Source organism: Lipotes vexillifer, unplaced genomic scaffold (assembly GCF_000442215.2).
Source record: "Lipotes vexillifer unplaced genomic scaffold, Lipotes_vexillifer_v1.1 scaffold570, whole genome shotgun sequence".
NCBI classification, from domain to species: Eukaryota; Metazoa; Chordata; class Mammalia; order Artiodactyla; family Lipotidae; genus Lipotes; species Lipotes vexillifer.
The window spans coordinates 539,949-553,307 of record NW_006777801.1 but is presented as its reverse complement, the minus strand read 5'-3'; positions in this window follow the sequence as shown (position 1 = coordinate 553,307).

Genomic DNA, 13,359 nt, shown 5'->3' with positions numbered 1-13,359 from the left:
CCTGCTGCTCCTTCCTGGGAAGTGGAACAAGAGTTCCCTGTCTTCTGTGGATGTATGAGGGCAGGGGATAGACACTAACCCATCTCCTGCCTTTCAGGAACTAAGCTTTATTGAGCTCTGCTTATTTATTAGTCACCAAATGGAGCTCTTCTGAATATATTTCCTCATTAACCCTCCCAATAATCTTGTGAGTAGACATTAACGGCACGTGCTTTCCTCTCCAGAGGCTCTTCTCTACTCCTCTGATAGAGTTAAGGGCCATTGGGCAAATGGGCCATTGGTTAGTGGTGGGAGTTTCTTTGAGAGACTAACAGGGGTTAAACTATGTCTTCCATGTGTAGTTCCATTTTACTTTTTTAGTTCCTTTTACTTTGTTATTTTGGAACCTCTTTATCTGCAGAATTCTTCTCTTTTGAATCCTGTTTCTCATGTAGCAGGTAAGAGATGCTTCTCTCTCCCCAGTGTCTCTTTAAAAAACTTAAAAATTTTAAGAAAAGTTGCAAAAATTGTATCTAGTTCACATATGCTTTTCACTAAGCTTTCCCTGATGTCAATAACTTTTTAAAAAATTTATTTATTTTTATTTATTTACTTTTGGCTGCATTGGATCTTCATTGCTGCGCGTGGGCTTTCTCTAGTTGTGGCGAGTGGGGGCTACTCTTCATTGCGGTGCGCAGGCTTCCCATTGCAGTACCTTCTCTTGTTGCGGAGCACAGGCTCTAGGCACACAGGCTTCAGTAGTTGTGGCTTGCAGGTTCTAGAGTGCAGGCTCAGTAGTTATGGCGCACGGGCTTAGTTGCTCCGTGGCATGTGGGATCTTCCCAGACCAGGCATCGAACTCATGTCCCCTGAATTGGCAGGCAGGTTCTTAACTTCTGCATCACCAGGGAAGTCCCCGATGTCAATAACTTATATAACCATAGTGCAATGATCAAAATCGATGACCAAAACCAAGAAATTAACATTGATACACTTCTGATCACTCAACTACAAAGTTGTGGTTCAAATTTCACCAATTTCCCTCTCCTTGAAATATCCTTTTCCTGTCCAAGGGTTCTATCGAGGACCTCACTTGCACTTATCTATCTCCTTAGTCTCCTTCAACCTGTGACACACTATTTCTATGTCTTTCATGACGCTGACAATCTTGATAAATATTCAGATGTTTTGCAGAATATCTCTCTCAGTTTGGGTTTGTCTGATGCTCTCTCATCGTTAGAATGAGGTTATGGTTTTTTGACAGAAATACCACTGGTGGCATTGCGTCCTTCTCAGCACATCCCAGGGAGTAGATATGTCTTACTACTGGCAATAATTTTGATCACTTGGTTAAGGTGGTATCTGCTGGGTTTCCACTGTAAAGTTATTATTTATACATTTGAAATTGTTAATTATAGTGGGGTAGATATTTTGAGAGTATAGTAATACCTTCTTTTTCATCAAACTTTTGCCCACCAATATTAGCATCCATTGGTGGATCTTGTCTGTAACAGATATTACTGTTGTGTTGGCCTCATGGTAATTTTCTAATTCCTTCTTTACTTTTACATTTACTAATGGGAACTTTTCTAATAAGAAGAGATGTCCTGTATCCCTGATTTATTTATTCAAGTATTTATAATCTGTAGGAACTCCTGGATGTTTATTTTATTATGTGGCTTATAAATCCAACAATTTCTTTTCTCCTTTTTTTCCTTTTCTTTTCTTTTTTTCCTCCCTCCCTTCCTCTTTTCCTTCCTTTCTTCTTCTCTTCTCTTTCGTTCTTTTTTTTCCTTTCTTTCATTTTTCAACTTTGGCCATTTGGAGTTCCTTGCCATTGACTCTTGTGTCCCTTTGACGCATCTCATTCTTTTCGTACATTTCCTTATTTTTCTAGCATCACAAGATGCCCCAGGCTTATCTTATATTTCCTCTGCTCCAGTCCTGGTAGCAGCCAGTTCTCCAAGGAGACTGGTTTCTTTTTTGGAGAATGGCATTTAGAAGTTGAAGATCTGGGTACTGGGTGTGCTCCTTGTTACTGTAGTATCATTGACCCCAGGCCCTCTCAGTGGGCAGCATATATATTAACCCACACATACACATGTATATTTACATTTATTTCTATATTCATATGTCTGCATATACATTAAAAACCGAGTTCATACTGGTATCTCTGATTCCAGTCTAACACTGCCAAGGTCTTTCTAGCCTTCCTTCTTTCCTTATTTTTAACTTCTTTTTCCCACAGTGAGAAAGCTGGATCTCAAGATGTATAATATCTTTACTTATTTGTTCAATCCTAGAATACACATAAAGGATTATAGAATTGTTAGCCCATACCCCTATGAGAAACAGATTTGCTAAATAGAGTACAATATTTTTGTGTACAGTGTGAGATATGGACCTAATTTTACCTTTTCTAAACAACTTGTCAGCATCCATAAGTTGTTCCAGCACCACTTATTAAAAAGTCCATTTTTATCCCAGTGATTTAAGATGCCATTTTATCATATACTCAATGCTCATCTATATTTGTATCTATTTCTGGACTTTTTATCCTATTCTGTTGATCTATTTGTCTAGTCATGTGCCCATACCACACTTTTAATTACAGAAGCTTTATAGTATATTTTAACGTCTGGTAGGGCTAGTTCCTCTCTGTAGTTTTTCAGTGTTTTCCTGGCTATCCTTGCATATTTGTTTTTCCATGTAAATTTTAGTTATCAACTTATCTAACTCTATTAAATAATTTCTTGGTAATTTTTGGGGGGTTGCATTGAGTTGATAAATTAATATAAAGTAAACTGTCATGTTTAATGCCAAGTCACCTATCCAAGAACAGAGGATGTCTTACCATTCGTTAAAGTCTACTTTTGTTTCTTTCAGGAGGTCTGATATGTCTATGATAATTTGTACCAGCCTCTTGGCTGTTTACCTTCCTCAGCCTCTCTGCACACATGTTCTGGTCAATGCTCTTACAGATCCTTCCCTCTATCCGGCTGCCTCATACCCCCTAACACACATTTTAAAAAAGAAGAAAAGAAAAAAAGAGAGAAAAAAAGAAAAGGTAACTTGTTACAGGCTCAATTGTGCCCCCCGCTCAAAAAAATTTATATTGAGGTACTAACCTCAGAATGTAACCATATTTGGAGATTGGCTCCTTATAGAGGTGATTAAGTTAAAATGAGGTCATTAGGGTGACCTTAATCCAATCTGATAAAAAGGGGAAATTTGGACACAGATTTGTAGTAAGGGAAGAACATATGAGGACACAAGGAGAAGACAGCCATCTAGAAGACAAGCAGAGAGGCCTCAGAAGAAAGCAACCCTGTTGACAATTTAATCTTATATTTTTAGCCTTTAGAACTGTGAGGAAATCAATTTCTGGGGTTTAAGCCACCCAGCTTGTGGTACTGTGTTACTGCAGCCTTAGCAAACTAATATATTTATCTAGAGAAAATTTTACTTATATCAAGAGACTAGCCCTATTGATTAATTAATACTCAGTGTTTCTTTGCAAATTCTACTCGAGATAGAATTTTAGACATGCTCTAAAATTTGGAAGTGCTCTGATCCTCAATGTTGCTGTCATTGAATCAGCCAGTATACAAGTGACATGATCAATATTTTCAAGCTGTGTCCTCAGGGGTGCTAGAAATGTGGCTTTAGTTTTTCTATAACTCATCCTTATCTCTATCTTGAGCCTCATTTCTGCTTGGTGGCAGAAAATTTACCCGGTTAATTCCAGTTTTGATTAATTATTTCAGATTAGGTGCATTTTGGGGCTTTTTCTTCCCAAATGACTTCTCAGAGATGGGTTCAGAAAAATGCAGTTATCAGTCATGCTTTGTAATGGCCAGGCTTGATAGTGCGTCCTCTTATCATCTCCTTCCCTGTTTCTCTCCCTATCTTTCATGCCTGCCTTTGGTACTCCCTAAAATATTTAGCAGATAGACCTTCTTAAGGCTCTCCTTTTTCTGCAGACTAAAACAGCACCTTTTCTTGTCTCTATGGGCCCCACTTGGAAGTGAGCCCCATCCTACTTAGCTCTCTGAATGCCAGAATTATCTGAAAAGGAGCATTTATTCATCTACCCTTTCCTTTACTCTAAGACCTGATCCTGGGTAGGAGGTGTAGTATTTAAAGTCCCTTCTTTAAAGCTGGAGACCGCCCCCACCCCCACCCCCCGCAGCTCATATGGAACTTCCTCATTCTTTCCAATGTCACATTCCACTCTGCGTATATTCTATAATTTATTCAACTAGTAACCCATCAATGGATATCCTTTGTTATTGCCAACTATATGGTAGTGAATATCCTTGTACGTTTGTACATTTGATAGACATTTGGAAATTGATCCACATATTTTCTGTACAGTCTCCCATTGTCTCTATTCTCTCCTCAGTGTTGTGTGAATTTCATCCTACAAGTCATCAACAATTTCACCAACACTTAGGGCTATCAAACTTTTCGATATTTGACAATATTGTAGATAAAAAAAAATTGTACCTAATTTTGTTTAGATGTTTATTTCTCTTTTTCTGACTGAGATAAGGCACTTTTTCATATATTTAAGAGCTGTTTGTAGTTTTTGTAGCTTATCTGTTCCTGTCCTTTTTTCCTTTCTTCTATTGGTTTGTTGGTGTTATTGATTTTTCTGAAACCATTATAAAGGAAATTATCCCTTTGTCTTTGACATGTTTCAACTATGTTTTCCCTTGATTTTTCATTTGTATTTTAACTTTTCTTATAGTGAGCTTTGACATGAAGAATTTTTAATTTTGTTATTAACTTTATCAGTTGTTTTCTTTGCCATCTTAAAACATCTGTGAATATTTAAGACGAGGAGTAGTAGCAAAGAAGTTGCTTTTTTCTTTTCCTCCCTGCCAGAACTGAAAGCAGGAGGCAGTTATCAGTGTTTCTTTCAAACTTTACCCTAAATAGCTCCTCTGTATGACTGCATCAGAGTGGACCTGAGGTGTTGTTATCCAGTTCTAACGAAAGAAAAGCTCTCTGGTTGGTCCCAGTTTGCAGACCTACCAGTGCCTTGTATATTCCTTCAAGACTATGGACAAGTTTTTCTGAAAAAAGAAAGGAACAAAACAAAACTAATGCTGTAGAACAGTCACTTGACATGATGCCATGCGTGAGAAAATCAAGTTTTGGTATAATTATTCCACTACTGATAACTGCTTCATTGCCCAAGTTAATAGGTAAGAGTGATACAGAGAAAAAGAAGATATTGTGCATTTTCCTATCATTTCTTGACAGATTTCAATGAAATAAAGAAGACTATTCTTTAGAACATGTTTTAACATTTATAACGCTTTTTCAAAACTTCTGTTATGATAATGTTACTAGACTAGAGCAGGTAAGAATGGTCTTCTTACAAAAGGAATTTCATTTCCAATTGCTGCAGAACTGGAGTTTGTCATTTCTTCTCTTATCACTAGCATAACTTTAAATAATCTGGCAAGGCTCTTCAATTGATTGGATGCATGCCCTCTTGTGTGCCTCAAGTGACCTCTTTCATGTTGACTGCATGGTTTATTGTTAGGAAGAAAGGATGACCTTAAGAAACAACTGAGCCTATGGGCTCATTATTTTCCATAGATGGGCTTAACATCAGCTAACTAAGGCTGGGATTATAGTCTTGGTTAAAAATTTCTCCAAATTTAAATGTACTGCACCCCTACAGCCATCTTTCAACAGGATATGGAAAAAGAAAAAAGAAAAAACCCATTTGGCAGTGCATCTCATTCATTGGGATACTGTAACAAATCTTCTTTAAAAAATTTAAAGCCACACATTAACTTGTATTTGCTATTTGTTAGAGACCCTCAAACTCTCCTAATGGTCACATGAATTTCTTCCCAAAGGTGTGGGGAGTGCCTGACTTAGGGATAAGGAAGGGGTTAATAAGAACTGCCAGTTTATTTATTTTTTCCTTTAAAAATATTTGACTCCCGAGGGCTTCCCTGGTGGCGCAGTGCTTGAGAGTCCGCCTGCCGATGCAGGAGACGCGGGTTCGTGCCCCGTTTCGGGAGGATCCCGCATGCCGCGGAGCGGCTGGGCCCGTGAGCCATGGCCGCTGAGCCTGCGCGTCCGGAGCCTGTGCTCCGCAAATGGGAGAGGCCACAACAGTGAGAGGCCCGCATAACGCAAGAAAAAAAAAAAACAAAAAAACAAAAAAACAAACAAACAAACAAACAAAAAAAATATTTGACTCCCACATACGATTTTGCTTTCTATTGCTTAATGCCATTTGAAAATTACTATTTTTTAAAAAATTAATTAATTTATTATTTATTTTTGGCTGCATTGGGTCTTTGTTGCTGCACGTGGGCTTTAGTTGTGGTGAGTGGGGGCTACTCTTCATTGTGGTGCAGGAGCTTCTTGTTGTGGTGGCTTCTCTTGTTGCAGAGCATGGGCTCTAGGCACGCGGGCTTCAGTAGTTGTGGCATGTGGGCTCAGTAGTTGTGGCTCATGGGCTCTAGAGCGCAGGCTCACTAGTTGTGGCACATGGGCTTAGTTGTTCCATGGCATGTGGGATCTTCCTGGACTAGGGCTTGAACCTGTGTTCCTTGCATTGGCAGGCAGATTCTTAACCACTGTGCCACCAGGGAAACCCTGAAAATTACTGTGAAGTGACATAAACTTATGAGGTTGTGACCAAATATCCAAGTGCTGAGGCAGAATTTGATGCTTCCTTTCTTTTCTTAAAAGAAAAATCTCAGTCGTTCTATCTTTCACAGCAGAAGAAAACACACAGGAACCTAACTTAAAAAAAAATTTCTGGAGACCTTCAAGATGGCGGAGGAGTAAGACGTGGATATCACCTTCCTCCCCACAAATACATCAAAAATACATCTACATGTGGAAAAACTCCTACAGAACACTTACTGAATGCTGGCAGAAGACCTCAGACTTCCCAAAAGATATATATTTTTTTTCCCTTTTTCTCTTTTTGTGAGTGTGTATGTGTATGCTTCTTTGTGTGATTTTGTCTGTATAGCTTTGCTTTTACCATTTGTCCTAGGGTTCTGTCTGGTTTCTTTTCCTTCTTTTTTTTTTTTAAGTATAGATTTTAGCGCTGGTTATCATTGATGGATTTCTTTTTTGGTTTGATTGCTCTCTTCTTTCTTTCTGTTTTTTATTACTTTTTAATTTTTTAAAATTTTTAATGATTTTCTTTATTTTTTATTTTAATAACTTTACGTTATTTTATTTTGTTTTTCTTCCTTCCTTCCTTCCTTCCTTCCTTCCTTTCTTTTTTTCTTTCTTCCTTTGTTTCTTTTCTTTCTTTTTTTCTCCCTTTTCTTCTGAGCTGTGTGGCTGACAGGGTCTTCATGCTGTGGCCGGGTGTCAGGCCTGTGTCTCTGAGTTGAGAGATCCGAGTTCAGGACATTGGTCCACCAGAGACCTCCCGGCTCCACATAATATCAAATGGCGAAAACTTTCCCAGAGATCTCCATCTCAACGCTAAGACTCAGATCCACTCAACAACCAGCAAGTTAAAGTGCTGGAGACCCTATGCCAAACAACTAGCAAGGCAGGAACACAACCCCACCCATTAGCAGAGAGGCTGCCTAAAATCATAATAAGATCACAAACACCCCAAAACACACCACTGGACTTGGTCCTGTCCATCAGAAAGACAAGATCCAGCCTCATCCACTGGAACACAGGCACCAGTCCCCTCCACCAGGAAGCCAACACAATGCACTGCACCAACCTTAGCCACTTGGAGCAGACACCAAAAACAACAGGAACTACGAACCTGCAGCCTGGGAAAAAGGAGACCCCAAACACAGTAAGTTAAGCAAAATGAGAAGACAGAGGAACACACAGCAGATAAGGAGCAAGGTAAAAACCCACAGACCAAACAAATGAACAGGAAATAGGCAGTCTATGTGAAAAAGAATTCAGACTAATGATAGTAAAGATGATCCAAAATCTTGGAAGTAGAATGGAGAAAATACAAGAAATGCTTGATAAGGACCTAGAAGAATTAAAGAGAAAACAAACAATAATGAATCACACAATAAATGAAATTAAAAATTCTCTAGAAGGAATCAATAGCAGAATAATTGAGGCAGAAGACCGAATAAGTGTCCTGGAAGATAAAATAGTGGAAAAAATGACTGCAGAGCAGAATAAAGAAAAAAGAATGAAAAGAATTGAGGACAGTCTCAGAGACCTCTGGGGCAACATTAAATGCACCAACATTCGAATTATAGGGGTCCCAAAGAAGGGAAAAAGAAAGCAACGGAGAAAATATTTGAAGAGATTATAATTGAAAACTTCCCTAATATGGGAAAGGAAATAGTCAATCAAATCCAGGAAGTGCAGAAAGTCCCATACAGGATAAATCCAAGGAGAAACACACTAAGACAGATATTAATCAAACTATCAAAAATTAAATACAAAGAAAAAAATATTAAGAGCAGGAAGGGAAAAACAACAAATAACATACAAGGGAATCCCCATAAGGTTAACAGCTGATCTTTCAGCAGAAACTCTGCAAGCCACAATGGAGTGGCAGGACATATTTAAAGTGATGAAAGGGAAAAGCCTACAACCAAGATTACTCTACCCAGCAAGGATCTCATTCAGATTAGATGGAGAATTTAAAACCTCTACAGACAAGCAAAAGCTAAGAGAATTCAGCACCACCAAACCAGCTTTACAACAAATGCTAAAGGAACTTCTCTAGGCGGGAAACACAAGAGAAGGAAAAGTCCTACAATAATAAACCCAAAACAATTAAGAAAATGGTAGTAGGAACATACATATCGATAATAACCTTAAATGTAAATAGATTAAATGCTCCAACCAAAGGCATAGACTGGCTGAATGGATACAAAAACTAGACCCATATATATGCTATCTACAAGAGACCCACTTCAGACCTAGGGACACATACAGACTGAAAGTGAGGGGATGGAAAAAGATATTCCATGCAAATGGAAATCAAAAGAAAGCTGGAGTAGCAATTCTCATATCAGACAAAATAGACTTAAAATAAAGACTATTATAAGAGACAAAGAAGGACACTACATAATGATCAAGGGATCAATCCAAGGAAAAGATATAACAATTGTAAATATTTATGCACCCAACATAGGAGCAACTCAATACATAAGGCAAATACTAGCAGCCATAAAAGGTGAAATCGACAGTAGCACATCTTAGTAGGGGACTTTAAAACTCCACTTTCACCAATGGACAGATCATCCAAAATGAAAATAAATAAGGAAACACAAGCTTTAAATGATACATTAAACAAGGTTGACTTAATTGATATTTATAGGTTATTCCATCCAAAAACAACAGAATACACATTTTTCTAAAGTGCTCATGGAACATTCTCCAGGATAGATCATATCCTGGGTCACAAATCAAGCCTTGGTAAATTTAAGAAAATTGTATTCATATCAAGTATCTTTTCCAGCCACAACGCCATGAGACTAGATATCAATTACAAGAAAAAAAATCTGTAAAAAATACAAACACATGGAGGCTAAACAATACACTACTTAATAACCAAGAGATCACTGAAGAAATGAAAGAGGAAATCAACCTAACTTTACACCTAAAGCAATTAGAGAAAGAAGAACAAGAAAAACTCCAAACTTAGCAGAAGGAAAGAAATCATAAAGATCAGATCAGAAATAAATGAAAAAGAAAGGAAGGAAATGATAGCAAAGATCAATAAAACTAAAAGCTGGCTCTTTGAGAAGATAAACAAAATTGATAAACCATTAGCCAGACTCATCAAGAACAAAAGGGAGAAGACTCAAACCAATAGAATTAGAAATGAAAAAGGAGAAATAACAACTGACACTACAGAAAAACAAAGGACCATGAGAGATTACTACAAGCAACTATATTCCAGTAAAATGGACAACCTGGAAGAAATGGACAAATTCTTAGAAATGCACAACCTTCTGAGACTGAACCAGGAAGAAATAGAAAATGTAAACAGACCAATCACAAGCACTGAAGTTGAAACTGTGATTAGAAATTGTCCAACAAACTAAAGCACAGGACCAGATGGATTCACAGGCGAACTCTATCAAACCCTTAGCGAAGAACTGACACCTATCCTTCTCAAACTCTTCCAAAATACAGCAGAGGGAGGAACACTCCCAAACTCATTCTACAAGGCCACCATCACCCTGATACCAAACCAGACAAAGATGTCACAAAGAAAGAAAACTATAGGCCAATATGTCTGATGAACACAGATGCAAAAATCCTCAACAAAATTCTGGCAAACAGAATCCAACAGCCTATTTAAGGATCATATACCATGATCAAGTGAGGTTTATCCCAGGAACACAAGGATTCTTCAATATATGCAAATCAATCAGTGTAATAAGCCATATTAACAAATTGAAAGATAAAAACCATGTGATCATCTCAATAGATGCAGAAAAAGCTTTTGACAAAATTCAACACCTATTTATGATAAAAACTCTCTAGAAGGTAGGCTAGAGGGAACCTATGTCAACATAATAAAGGCCATACATGACAAACCCACTGCCAGCATTGTCTCAATGTTGAAAAACTGAAGCCATTTCCTCTAAGGTCAGGACAAGACAGGGTTGCCCATGCTCACCACTATTATTTAACATATTTTTGGAAGTTTAGCCACAGCAATCAGAGAAGAAAAAGAAATAAAAGGAATCCAAATTGGAAAAGAAGAAGGAAAACTCACTGTTTGCAGATGACGTGATACTATACGTAGAGATACTATACATGATACTATACATAGAGATATTTAGCATCCTAAAGATGCTACCAGAAAACTAATCAGTGAATTTGGTAAAGTAGCAGGATAGAAAATTAATGCACAGAAATCTCTGGCATTCCTATACACTAACGATGAAAAATCTGAAAGAGAGATTAAGGAAATACTCCCATTTACCATTGTAAGAAAAAGAATAAAATACCTAGAAATAAACCTACCTAAGGAGACAAAAGACCTGTATGCAGAAAGCTATAAGGCACTGATGAAAGAAATTAAACATAATACAAACAGTTGGAGATATACCATGTTCTTGGATGGGAAGAATCAACATTGTGAAAATGACTGTAGGACCCAAAGCAATCTACAGATCAATGCAATCCCTGTCAAACTACCAATGGCATTTTTCACAGGCCTAGAGCAAAAAGTTTCACAATTTGTATGGAAACACAAAAGACCCCAAATAGCCAAAGCTATCTTGAGAAAGAAAAACGGAGCTGGAGGAAATCAGGCTCCCAGACTTCAGACTCTACTACAAAGCTACAGTAATCAAGACAGTATGGTACTGGCACAAAAACAGAAATATAGATCAATGGAACAGGATAGAAAGCCCAGAGATAAACCCACACACATATGGTCACCTTATCTTTGATAAAGGAGGAAAGAGTATACAATGGAGAAAAGACAGCCTCTTCAATAAGTGGTGCTGGGAAAACTGGACAGCTACATGTAAAAGAATGAAAGTAAAACACCTCCTAACACCATACACAAAAAAGAAACTCAAAACGGATTAAAGACCTAAATTTAAGGCCAGACACTATCAAACTCTTAGAGGAAAACATAGGCAGAGCACTTCATGACATAAATCACAGCAAGATCCTTTTTGACCCACCTTCTAGAGGAATGGAAATAAAAACAAAAATAAACAAATGGGACCTAATGCAACTTAAAAGCTTTTGCACAGCACAGGAAACCATAAACAAGACAAAAAGACAACCCTCAGAATGGGAGAAAATATTTGCAAATGAAGCAACTGACAGAGGATTAATCTTCAAAATTTACAAGCAGCCCATGAAACTCAATATCAAAAAAGCAAACAACCCAATCCAAAAATGGGCAGGAGACCTAAACAGACATTTCTCCAAAGAAGATATACTGGTTGCCAGCAAACACATGAAAGGAAGCTCAACATCACTAATCTTTAGAGAAATTCAAATCAGAACTACAATGAGGTATCACCTCACACTGGTCAGAATGGCCATGATCAAAAAAATCTGTAAACAATAAATGCTGGAGAGGGTGTGGAGAAAAGGGAACCCTGTTGCACTGTTGGTGGGAATGTAAATTGATACAGCCACTATGGAAAACAGTATGGAAGTTCCTTAAAACACTAAAGATAGAACTACCATATGACCCAGCAGTCCCACGACTGGGCATATACCCTGAGAAAACCATAATTCAAAAAGAGTCGTGTACCACAGTGTTCATTGCAGCACTCTTTACAATAGCCAGGACATGGAAGCCACCTAAGTGTTCATCGACAGATGAATGGATAAAGAAGATGTGGTACATATATACAATGGAATATTACTCAGCCATAAAAAGAAACAAAATTGAGTTATTTGTAGTGAACTGGATGGACCTAGAGTCTGTCATATAGAGTAAAGTAAGTCAAAAAGAGAAAAACAAATACCGTATGCTAACACATATATATGGAATAAAAAAAAAAATGTTTCTGGTGAACCTAGGGGCAGGACAGGAATGAAGACACAGACCTAGAGAATGGACTTGAGGACGCAGGGAGGGTGAAGTGTAAGTTGGAATGAAGTAAGAGAGTAGCATTGACATATATACACTACCAAATGTAAATTAGGTAGCTTTGGGAAGCAGCTGCATTGCGTAGGGAGATCAGCTCAGTGCTTTGCAACCACCTAGAGGGGTGGGATAAGGAGGGTGGGGGGAGACGCATGGGAGGGAATATTGGGATACACATATGCATATAGCTGATTCACTTTGTTATACAGCAGCAACTAACACAGCACTGTAAAGCAATTATCCTCCAATAAAGATGTTGAAAAAAATCTGTCCAATAAATATTTCTTAGATTTACACCTGAAAAAATACTTTTTTCCAAGCAAATATATACGTCTTTAAAAAGGACGTTTAAAAACTTAGTTGCTCTGAAGCTCTAAGTTAAATTTAGCTTTCAGTTATAACGTCTAACTTATACCAGTTGTTTTAGATAACTTTTCTGAACTGACTAGAGCGACTGGGAGGAAGAGAGTTAATCAAAACATTTTCACTCTTGCCCACTGAAGGCCCCATTTAATTGAACACACAACACCAAATTCTTAAATTGGAGGCAAGTGATATAATTTACGTGCTCCGCACCACTGGTTCCAAAGTGGAACATTCTTAGCCCCGGATTTTTTTGTGTGTTTATTAATGGATGGGTGGGAAGAAACCCCTCTAGGATCATGACTTGACTCACTTTTTGGTTAAAAGCAGAAACCATAGAAGACATACCAAACCTCAAAGCAACATCTGAATAAGAATAAGGAAGATATGCACCACAGTAGTCCTTATCCGTTAAGTGCAGCCCTCATTGAATCTACTTTGTCCTCTGA